Source organism: Spinacia oleracea, chromosome 2 (genome assembly GCF_020520425.1).
Source record: "Spinacia oleracea cultivar Varoflay chromosome 2, BTI_SOV_V1, whole genome shotgun sequence".
NCBI classification, from domain to species: Eukaryota; Viridiplantae; Streptophyta; class Magnoliopsida; order Caryophyllales; family Amaranthaceae; genus Spinacia; species Spinacia oleracea.
Genome location: NC_079488.1, coordinates 101074223 through 101086874, shown reverse-complemented (window position 1 = coordinate 101086874; position 12652 = coordinate 101074223). Strand labels below are relative to the sequence as shown.

At 36.1% G+C, this 12652-nt stretch overlaps 1 long non-coding RNA gene across 1 annotated transcript; it reads right to left on the bottom strand.

Moving 5' to 3' along the window:
- Positions 1-3623: 3623 nt before the first annotated feature.
- On the bottom strand, positions 3624-6041 carry LOC110803154 (uncharacterized). The gene is made up of 4 exons (XR_002537396.2): positions 5911-6041; positions 5761-5824; positions 4842-5664; positions 3624-3845 (listed from the first exon to the last, which is right to left on the bottom strand). It is a non-coding gene; the product is annotated as an uncharacterized lncRNA (long non-coding RNA).
- Positions 6042-12652: the final 6611 nt, after the last annotated feature.

Sequence of the window (12652 nt, the reverse complement as noted above, 5' to 3'; positions counted from 1 at the left end):
TTAAAATTGGGAGTCTTAATTTTCTGTCTCATAATCAGTGTGTTATATTTATTTGTTACTGTAATTTTCTCGTACGTAGTTGTTTATATTAATGGAATTTTAGATATGAAAATAAAATCAGTTTGACTAGTTAATAGCAAACATGAATCTTTAAACCAATAATGTCTTGGGTTAGTGATGAAGACCTAGGGTCCTGTGCGATAGATCAATTATAAGTTAAAACCTGCCATTCCCAATTTGTAATATGTATATCCTCGTGGTTCATTCGTTCCACAAAGTAATACTTCTTTCGTCCCTTTTTAATCCTTACTTTTTCTATCATGCTCGTGATTTAACAAATAATTAGCGTGAATATAAATATTTTTTTATGCAAATTCTGATTATTAATAATGTTTTCACTTTGATCCAAAAATCTAACATTGAGATAGTAAAAGTGAGAGATATAATGTCCCAATGAATTCGATTGATTAAATTAATCACTTAACACAATTTTGACATAATATTAGAGGCATTAATTATTATATATATAAAATCAAAATGTACCGATTTAAAAGAGACGTCCAAAACAAAATACATAAATAATAAAAAGGAACCGGGAAAATAGTACGGAGTAAAAAAAGAGTGGTGAATAAATGGTGAGATATACTTCCTTTGTTCTTATTTACATGACACTATGACAGTATTATTTAGTCATGCATGTTTGTCGATACATGATTTTAAACATTAATATTTTCAATTATGGATAAGAAAAAATTATTAAAAGTTGATGTTTAAAATTATTTATTGAGACGACGAATCTAACAAAATTCCACATAATTATATTTTTTTTTGTTAATTATAAATTACAAAAAAAAGTCAAAATAGCTTATGTGTAAGTGTTCATAATTCAATTATGTTATGTAAATAAATAGGGAGGAATTAGATTTTGACTCGATAATTGGTGCAACAGATTTATAAAATTGCACCAGGATGAAGAATGCAGCAGATTCAAAGCTAAAACAAAGCAAGAGATGAGACAAGGTAATATGACTTTTCCAAGAATGTTCCCAAAAGTTAACGCAAATTAATCACATAATTCAATAAAATGTTGTAAATCCCAGTAAAGGATGAGTAGTTATTAGAAAATTAATTAATTAATTAATTAAGCAAAGGCAAAATGGTGGTGCCGATGGTGGTGCTGTTACTGAACACAAACATCCTGGGAGTCGAATCCCTATTACATGGGACAAGGACAACTACGTGAATTTTGGGTTTGCCTTTTTATAATATCAATATCAATATCAATATCAATATCAATATCAATATCAAAGGCCTGCAAATTGAACTTCCCATGTGGTCTCCTACTCTCTATCTCATCCTTTTAACTTCTTAGATTTACGGAGTAAAAAAAAAAAAAAAAACAGACTCAATTTTTAGGGTCTTCATCTCTTTACATGATTTTTTATAGTTTTTTACGTGTTCTGGTCTTATCTGGTTTGAATATTGCATGTGAGTGTTTTTACTTTGTTTGGTCTAATCTGATTTGATCAAATAAGCAATAAGCATAAGGTGTAGAGAACAATGCCTAGTAGACTATCTATCCATCTATCTATCATAAATTTGTTTTACTTATTATCAATCTATTTGTCTTAATATATTTGCTAGATTTGAATTTTCTATAATGGTTAAAAGTAAAGTAGTGAAATCGGATGTTGGGTAAGTGTGAAACTGTTTTATTTGATTGACAGGGAATAAGTGTGGAACCCAACTTAAAATAAGTATATAAAAAGGTGAAGAGAAAAACTTTTGAGACAGGGAGAATTAAACAAAGATAGTTGTAACACTTGCAACTTAATTTCCATCAAAAAAAAAATTGTAACACAACTCAACCACTTATGCATTACTCCGTACAACATTATACTAGTATATCTTTACCATTTTCTTTGCGAGAATCACTTAGGAGATTTTTCCATTGTATTTGTCCTTTTTTTTTTTTTTGCATAAGTTCAACATAGATTAATTAGATTGAGTTTACAAAGTACAACCATAACAACAAATATAACACACGCTACTAAAACGAGTTTTATTAGCTCTAACAAACCATATATACTAGAAACATAATACTTTGTAAACGTATGTAATCTTGTAGCTACGGGTCTTGATCGTTAAGGCTAGCGTAGTAGCGTGAGAAAATCGGGAAGGAACCCTTGAACTTGTATTGGAATTGTCATATGCTGGAAGAAGTTTGTCATACTCTAGCTTTGCATATTGAAAAATGGTTCAATACAATTATCCATTTGTGTATGCCTTGCTTTAAATCTACTTTAAATTTAATTTGTTAGATTATAGTATACCCAACTTTAACGATGTTTAATTTATCTATTTTTTCTGCACCGTAGGATCCATATAATTTACATTTCAATTTTTCTTAAACCCAATAAAAATTATCAATGAAATTAAGTTTTATATTTTTGTAGATTGTGTTTTCGTCCAAGAAATATAAATATAAAATAGATACACAAATACGGAGTAGCATATAAAAACAGCTTGCTTTGATCTATCAAGTGACAAAATTGTAAATTAAGGGGAATTGTAAAATTTGAACTTTGTTTATGCCAAATTTCGTCTAGGGACGACACTAGCTTGGCTTGGGTCGACACTAACTAAGTAAATAAATACGGAAAGCGATAAAGGAGAGACAACACAAGGAGGTGTTGACGCGGAAAACCCAGGAATAGGGAAAAAACCGCGGGTAGCAATGAGGCTACCAATCCACTAGTAACCTAATCATCTAAGTAAAAAGAAAGTACTTTTCGAAAATGGAAAGAATACAATAATTGCTTAACAATGGCTAGAATAATGTAATGCTCCTAGAGTGCTTGAATGCTTGAGTTAGCGTGCCCTTGTTGTTTCCAGGCTTCGTGTTTTTATAGCTTGAACGCAACGGATAGGTTTGTTGAGAGGATCCCTAAGAAGTAGGGAGTTGTGGTTGTTAACGTTCCCACACCTCTCTCCTATCTCCAACCGCGCGCTTACTTGGTCTTCGGTTACTCGATTGACTGGTTCAACCCTCGTGACGGCGCTAGACCTTGGGCCATGGGCTCTTATCTTAACCTACTCCTTGGATGCTTTCCCTTCGTCGCTTGTCGCCTTCACACCATTGTCCGTCGCTTGTACCTACGTCCAACCTGTTCACCCGACGCGTCATAACCTGTGGACACGACAATACCTGGCGGCACAACATGATCAGACGACAGATGAGTTATATCGTTAGTACAAAAAGTGGGATAACAGTTTGCCCCCAATTGTGATTTTGAATGTTCGTGAAGCAAAAATAACAATTTAAATTTCAAAAGAAAACTGCTCAACTGCTAAGACGTGGGAAACGGCAATAGATTAAATGCACATAAATAGGAATCGGAAACATGCAATAATTATTGAAAAACTTTACGAAAACCCAATTCCAGATCTGAAACCAGAAACCAGAGAGAGAAAGAGAAGGCGAATCCACTTCCTGCATGTAACACCCCGACAATTCTCTCTTTTCTAAAATAACCTTTTAATATAAAACGTAGAGAATTATCAAGGCATTATCGCCCGTGTGAAAACGTAACGGCTTATTCAGAATTTTGCAGCGGAAAACATAAAACTAACTTTAGGTTTATAAATAATCGATTACAGGTTTAGTCCCAAAAATCAACCAACGAAAATAAGGAAATGTAAATAGTACGACAAGTTTAAAGTCCAATTAAACAAACCCAAGTCAACTTAGCAAATCAAAACTAAATACAAGCTCTCTATTCCCGATCCCAATGATGCAACATCTTCAAACCTGCAGATGGACAATGCTTATTGATCCTTAGAGACTGCTCACCAAAGATTGGGTCATCACAGGATCAATAAGGCATAGCCATGATCAACATGCACAAGCAAAAGCACGTAATCAGCAAAGCTGAGTACTACGTACTAAATCAATAATAATCCTAACATGATTCTATTAAACGAACAACCCTAACATGATACTAATGAATACAAACAAAGGCAGACAAAACATGATAGTTTGACGACCATACTTGACCAGACTAGACTAGGCTAGACTTTTTGCAATAATATTATTTTAGTTGAAATAGGCAATGGACCGAGTTGTCCATCCAGAAGTCTTCACTAAGGAAGACGAGGTACGGGCGCGACTCCGTAACCTCAGTGACCTGCGATATCGAGGAACGTTTAAATAAAAATAGGACACGGTGATCAATCCGGTCCCATAAAAGGCCATGGGCTACCACCATGAACCCCAACTCCTGTTTGTCCGTCACTTTAGACGTGCACAGTCTAAAGCTATTGCTACTCAGTTTCACTTTACATGATTTACAACTTGATACTCTGTTATGACTCAACAATCACATAAGGCATATAATCCACATTCGTTCACAACTGTTTTTATCTTGGAATTAAGTACGTGATCATAAAGGCATCAATCAAGACTCATTCCAATTTACCCAACCTTTCCTTTAACCATGATCAACCCTGTATATGGGTATAAAGTTTCAACTTACTAAACAAGGTCCTCGGCCCTCATAAAGTAGTGAAAAGCTAAAAAGGGAACAACAACCAATCGATCCAAACCAATCATATAGAATAATCTAGTGTTCCCAACCAACATGTTTGTACCAATAATCCATACCAACATGTTACAGTTCTCTTAGTGCAAAACAAGTTCAATAAGTTTGTCCAACAGTATTAAACATGCATATTCCATATAACCAAGTTTGTCTATAATATCAACATCACCAAGTTCAACAATAATATCAACATGATTTCAACAATTAGCACACATTCCAAGCACGCAGGTATGTACGTACCTTGTATAAACAAATTGATAGGCCACTTTAACACTTTCAAAAGTCGCCTAAAGAGAATTCTCCGCCTAAAACAACCAACAAATATTCCCAATCAATTCCTAATCATTGATAACCATAAGAGAGCATTCTAAATGCATCCTAAACATATTTAGAACTTTCCCCAATATCAAAACTTAAACATTTGATTTCCTAGAATCATAATTATTGAATTAGTGATTGAAATTCGTTGAGAACTTTTGCAAACATCGTACTTTAAATTTTCAGCAATATAAATTCATTTAAAAGCTTCACCATGGTCAATCTACGTTCCTAGTATCTCAAAACAACCAATTCAATAATCCACACTCAACTCATCATGATTAATAATCATAAAAACCTTGAATTTCATACTTTAAACAATCAAAACCAATATTTCACTGTAATTACATAATCTGAAAATTAATAACTTTATTATAAAATTCATATAATCTTAAATTCATACTTTAAATCACAAAAACCATAACTTTAATTCAAGGAAGCATAATTCGAATTAACAAAGCATGACTAAGCCCTAACTTAATTTTTAATTAATCAAAACTGAAAATAATTGGTTTATAATAACAACACCCAAATCTGAAAACCATATTTAACAATAAAAATTATAAATTTGATTCAAGAACATCATTTAAGTTAACAAAATTTAATTAAAATAATTAGTTACTTAGGGTTTAAGAAATAATCAAGAATTAAGGAGGAGAGAGGAGAGCTGGCCGGCGGATATGCGGTGGTTCGCGGCGAGGCTGAGCAAGGGGTTGCGTGCGGTGGCGGCACGCAGTGGTGGTGGCTGCGCGGATGAACAGAAGTCAGCCACGAAAAGGAGGAGGACAAGTAATGAAAAAGAACGAAAATAAGAGAAACAGGAGGGAGAAAGGGTGACTACCGGGACGGTGGACAGGGTTGTGCTGGCGGCGGCGGAGTATCGACGGCCCCGAGCTCACGGTGGGCTGGTTCGCACAGACACACGAGTAAGGGGTTTGCAAGAACCGAAAAAAAAACAAAGAACAATATGAAGGAGGAACGAAGGAGTTACCACGAGGGTCGACGGTGGTCGTCGGTGAAGGTGGTGGTCCGGCAGTGGGCGTGGTGCGGCGGCTGGACAGTGGCAAGGGAAGCAGTGACGTGAAGAGTGAGGGAGGAGGGTTGAGGGTTCCTGGTTTACGTGAATAGTGAAGGAGAGGAAAGGGGTTTGTTTTGGGTTTTAATACATTGGGCTTCACCCAATTGGGCTAGAAATATGATTGAAGTTGTTTGGATCCACAAATGGTTAGGATTGTTTTTCCGAATTCAACGAGTTTTCCTAATTTAAATTCTTTTCAATATAAAATTCTAAAATTATTTTTGATTGCCCAAACCGTTAAAATATTTAGAATATATTTAAATAGAATTAAATATGCATTAAATATATAAATATAATAACGTTCAAAAATCGTTTAATATTTAGAACGTACTTAAAATAAAATAAATATACGTTAATTATATATTTATTACTAAAATTCATAAATTCTATTTAATTATAGATAATATACGTTAAAATATATTAATAAAATTTATAAATTTACGGGGGATTACACTGCAATTTTTAGCCGGTATTCAAGTAATTTTCTGCCATTTTCCTTCGTTTTTCTACCAAACTTACCGAGATAATGGCTAGATCTAAGGTTATAGCAGTTAGGGATATCAGTGCTAGGAGTGAATCCGTCCGGATGAGCCCAAACAACCCTTTCTACACCTCTTTTACCGACGCTCAAGAGTTTTTGCCTGCTTCCGGTCTTCCGCCGTCGGCGGGGGTGATGATTCCCGGTCCGAAGGGCGAGGCGTTTCATTGCCCTTTGGGATACGTGGTTCTTTACGAATACCCTTTTCTTATTGGTTTGTGCTTTCCGTTTACTCCTTTAGCTAGATCTTTTATCGAGGTGTTTCACTTGAGCCCTGGGCAGTTGATGCCTCAGATCTGGCGGATTTTTTTTGGTGATAGACCGGATTACCGCTGATTGGGATGTGCCATTCAATCTGGCCGACCTCCTTCACACTTACGACCTGTCCCTGAAGGATTGCACCCGATACACTTTGGTCACAAAGAAGTCGAGGAAGAATTTGGCTATTGGTTTTTCGGTGAATGACAGAGGCCGGAAAAGTCGCTTTGTATTTGTCAGTAAGGACTCACTAGGTGAAATGGGAAATTTCTTAGTGGAAAGGTGGACGCAAGAAGGTAAATGTTTCGTTTTGTGCGTGTTATTTCTAATTCATTGAATATTGGCTTACTTTGTGTTGTTTGCAGTTGTTGACCATTTGGCGCTAGAATTAAACGCCGACTCTCACGAGAAGACGATCAAATTTTTGGGCTATTCAGCGAGTGAAAGGACGTGTCGTCCCGACGGAGTTCGTTTAGAGGAGTTGGAGGGTGAGGAAGCGACTGAGGTTGAGGAAGAAGAAGAAGGAGAGGAGTTGGACCACTCGATCCGTCTAAGAAAGAGGAAGGATCTTCGGGAGGACATTGTTGCTAATTCGTCGTCTGACGAGGCTAAAGAGGATTCTGAGGGTGAAATGGCTAACACTTCAGTTATGGTTTCAGATTTTTGGTTATGACGTGTTTTGGTTTTGGTTAGTGTAGTTGAGACGTGATATATGGTTTGTGCAGAGCATACCTTGTCGTCCAAGCCTGTGTCTAGGATGTCTCAGACTGAGATGATGGAGCGTGCGAGGCTGAGGTCTTCCGCTGCTTCTAGTGGGCAGAGCCCTTTCTATTGTTTCTCATCACTCTAAGATAGGTGTGTCGCCTAAGAAAATAAATTATTAACTAAACATTTTAAAAGAGACTTGTGAAAATAAAATATTCGGAAAATAAACCACATAAGTCAATTCTACATAGTAACTCTTTATATGTTATTGGATATTTATATTGTATATAAGTTTATTAAGTAAATATAGAAAAACGGTTGCTTTCAAAATTTCGAAATCCAAACAAAACAAAAAATTGCGATTTGAATTTTTTCTCAAACCAAACCGTAATTTTGAAAATATAGCATGAAAGTCTTAACACCGTCCATTTGAGGGAGTCTCACCCCATAATGGCTTGTGCCAAAAAATGACCCAAGTGGCAATATAACATGTTAGTACGAGATAACAATCTAGACAAAGAACACACAATATAAATGACGTGGTATAGCCACGTTCCAACCTGTATTATTATTCAAAATTTGTTATTAACAATCAATCAACTTCACAAGTGTTTATCTTAAACTATGCTCAATCTCAGGATCTAAAGCATATCAATCACAATGGCATATAAATCCCCATTTATATACTAACATAGTCCAACTAGAATAAGGGAGTACACTGTTATTAGAAGATGACAATAATAAAACTTCCTAATTACTAAATAAACTAGGAATTATCTTCTAGGAATATTTATCGCCGCCTAACAATGATCTTGTGAAGATCCTTTAGCTTGTTGCCCAAGTAGTCCTAAACTCCTATGTGGCCTTTAGTAAATTAGCCAACAACTTATCTCATGATTCACTGCACTACAAGATCCGTTTTGATCCGAACATATTGGGTTTAAACATAACAAATAATATAAGGAGTTGAAATTAAAGGGAGAAGCGAAATAAAAATTTATAAAGGTAAAGGTGCAGAAAAAGTAGCTGGACGGAAGTGACAGGAAGAGAGAGAAATGTACTTAGAGTGCAGAGGAGAGAGAAACAAAGAATATAATATATAATGAATGATATATTTTATGCACCATTACATGGGTATTTGGTACAAATTGAACTTCGTTAGTATTTCAATTGCACTTCGTGGGTACTACCAATTGCACATTCAACACTTTATAATACTAATTAAACACTCGTTGATACGCTTGTTGGTATTGCAGGTTACATACTTATTACTCTACAATACCAATTATATTTCGTTGTTATACCAATTGCACTTATGGACACCAATTGAACTTCGTTGGTATATCAATTCCCCGTTGTACCGCTTCTCTTTCTTCTAGCACCATTTTTTGCTTTTCTTCCATCTTTTTCTCTCTCTCCTTCTTTATAGTGTACTCACTCTGTTGAAATTCCTATTATATCCCTACACAAATTAGAAGGTGTACTTGATTGTATGTGGTTCTACGTGCAATCGGGTTAAAAATACATTTTTTACGGCTTAAAAGCACATTTTACCTATTTAAAAGCACATTTTAATGATTTAAAGCACAATTACGATTAAAAGCACATACTTATATATCTTATGTTTCTTTTACTTACAACATATTTTTTTCATCTGTAACAATATACTTCTTCTTTACCGAAAATATCGCACCATGGTTGACTTTTACTCCTCTAACCATTACTTTGACTCTCAATATCTGAAATCGTGTGCAAGTAAAATTTTTAGAAAATTAATATTTAGAAAATATGTATCGATACGAATCTAACATGACCCCACGTGACTAAAATTCCCTTACGTATGAATCACAAAAAATGGCCAATGTCGTAATGTGAATAGTGTAAAAAACAAATGGTGCGATATTTCCGGAATGGAGGAAGTATGTGCTTTAAAACTGAAAAAAGTGCTTTTAATTTGTAAATTTGTATATACTTTCCCGAGGTTAAAAGTATAAAACAAAACGATTACATGTAGTTCTAAATGTAATTCTACATGCAACCAGTGTACCTTCTACAAATTGATATCCCCACTTGTGTCATTCTTTTTACACAAGAAGTTATGGATTTGTGGAGTAAAGAAACCGTTTGTGCAGGAGTAGGTAAGAGTAGCTCTTTTTCGTATGCATCCTAGCAAGGCACCCGGACCGGACGGTATAAATGCTAATTTTTTCCAAAAACATTGGCATTTTATTGTTCATGATATTGCTGCTTATGTTTTAGAGGTGATTAATGGTGCTCGGGAGATGAAGGACATTAATGCGACCCATATTGTTCTTATTCCGAAAGTTAAAAATCCTTTTTCTATGTCGGAATTTCGCCCTATTAGTCTTTGCAATGTTATTTACAAAATAATCTCCAAGATGAATGCAAATAGAATGAAAGTAGTTCTACCAGAAATTATCTTGCTTAATCAAAGTGCATTTACGCCTGGCAGACTGATCATTGATAATTAGGGATGGAAATGGGTGGGATTTGGATCGGGTGGAGCATCACCCGCATCCATCACCCGCTTTCATCCGCTCCACCCGGTCCATCCGTCACCCGCTTTACTCATCACCCGCATTCCGTCCATCCATCACCCGCCGGTGAACCGGGTGGATCGGGTGGTATTCGGGTGAAAATTATTAACTATTAAAAATTCGTCATCTAATAATATGCATAGTAATTAACCAAAAGAAAAAGTTTATATACGTACGTTTAATTCCGAAACGTATAATTACTTCTTATCACGTATAACTTATAACCAAAATAAAATAAAAATAAGTACTAACTTTAATAAATAATGGATTTATCAATACATTTTATGTTTAAATATTAATAGAAATGATATATTTAAAATAAATGGGTGATGGATCGGGTGATAAACGGGTGACGGATCGGGTGATGGATAAAAAAACATCACCCACATCCGACCCGCATCCATCACCCGCTTCACCCATCACCCGCTTTTCATCCATTTAATTCGGATTTTCATCCGTTTAATTATAGCGGGTGATCGGGTTAATGGATCATCCACTGGATATTTCCATCCCTACTGATAATACCCTGGTGGCGTACGAAACTTTTCATTATATGCATAGTGTTTGTTCCGGTAGGAAAGGAAGCATGGCGGTTAAGCTCGATATGAGCAAGGCCTATGATCGGGTTGCATGGGCCTTCTTGGAAAAGGTAATGGAAAAAATGTGTTTTGAGGAGAGTTGGATTCGACTAACTATGATATGTGTTATGTTTGTTTCTCACGATGTGGTTATCAATGGCTATCCGTCTAAGGTTTTTGATCATGGGCGCAAGCTTCGGCAAGGAGACCCAATATCTTCGTATTTATTTATATTATGTGTAGAAGTTTTTTCTCACTTGATACAAATGGAGGTAAATTGAAGGTCCTTGAAGGAGATTAGTGTATATATGGGTTCTCTGGAGGTGTCCCACCTTTTATTTGCTGATGATAGCATTATATTTTGCAGAGCAGATGACAGGAATGTTCAAGCAATTCGGAGGGTTCTAGACCGTTATAGTGAGAGTTCCGGACAAGAGATTAGTTTCTCTAAATCAGAAGTGTCGATGAGTTCGAACGTGCAAGATGAAAGTGACTCTCACCCCATTGATGATTGCCCATTGAATATTGAGAATGATTTGGTTCATTTGGGATGTGATAGTTCTAGTGAGGATGTCATTGAGTGTGAAGCACCTAATTTGGTGGTTTTGGATGATTCCGAGATTTGTAATGAAGTTGATGATGAGAGTTTGGTTGAAAGATCCCTTGTTGAGATTTCTTGTGCTCCTTGTGAAGTGAGTGAAGTTGTTTGTGAAACTTGTGTTCCCACTCCCTTCCCTCATACCCCTTTCCAAATCAAGAAACTCGAGATTTATCCATCCTTTCCCATCTCACTTCCTTGTTTTCTCCGAACCCCACCACTTGAGGATTTTCCACCCCCTATTCACTCCCCTATGCCTTATTTGAACAATATTGAGGAAATTGGCTCTCTTGCCACCCAAAAAGAGTTCGTTGAGGAGCATGAGGCTTCTCTTTTCCCCTTTTCTCTTTCTCCTTTTGATTTTTCTTCTTATTTTCTTACTTTTCCTTTTGATTTTTCTTACTCTTGGCGCCCCACACCCCGTAGGCATAGAGTTGCATTCTACTGTGTGCTTGCATCTCATTTGACTCTTGCCTACTTGTTACTATTGGATATGTTTGCCATTGCATATGACAAACTATTGCGATCGTTGTCAGGGTACTTACTAGAGGTAAAAGTCGTCAAGCTAATGACGTAAAAAGAGCGCTTCTCGGGAGGCAACCCGTGGGTGTTGGCCATTTGGCCCATGTATACTAATTTTTCTTGATTTTTGAAGTTCTTTGTGTGCCTCAAGCTTTCTTGATGTGGAAATCTTTGCATCCATCTTTGCCATGTCCGACTATTCTTATTGGTGAGTTTGTTCGTTATTACAGTTCTTTGCGGGACTTGCTCCCACGACATTTCCGGTAATGTCATTCTAACTCTCATGCATTCTTTGGGATCGGGGATATTTCTTGCGGGGCATTGGTTGGATGGGTAGCTGTGCCCCCCCTAGTTTCGTTTTAAGCCTTGAGGACATGGCCTAATTCAAGCTTGGGGGGAGATTTTGTTGTTTGGATTGCTACTTGGATCTCCATGTGATGGATTGCTTGATTTTGTGAATATTATGTGATTTTATGCATAGTTCTTATTTAGTTTAATTGATTTTCTTTATTCTCTTTTTCTTTTTATTATCTTTTTCATTTCTTTTTCTTTCCTTTTGTCAAGGCAAGTTTTCTAGCTTTTTAGGTTTTGTTCTATGTTTTGGGCATAATAAAGTTGGAGCTTGCGAATTTGAATGCTTTTATTCCTAGTTGGTAGAGGTATGCATGGTCTTGGATGTCTAGGGTCGTGTCTAGGATTCCCGTGTAAAGGTAGTTGGTTAGAACTTGGGAGAGCATGACTCTTGAACCTTTGTTTGTGGTAAGACGGAGTCGTTTCCTCTAGTGATTTGAAGCCGGAAAGAATGGTAATTGCATAACCCATGTGTGAGGATATTTGTTTTGCTAGCCAATCTCTCAAACACATTTGCATGAGCGGCATGGATCCTTGGCATTGACTT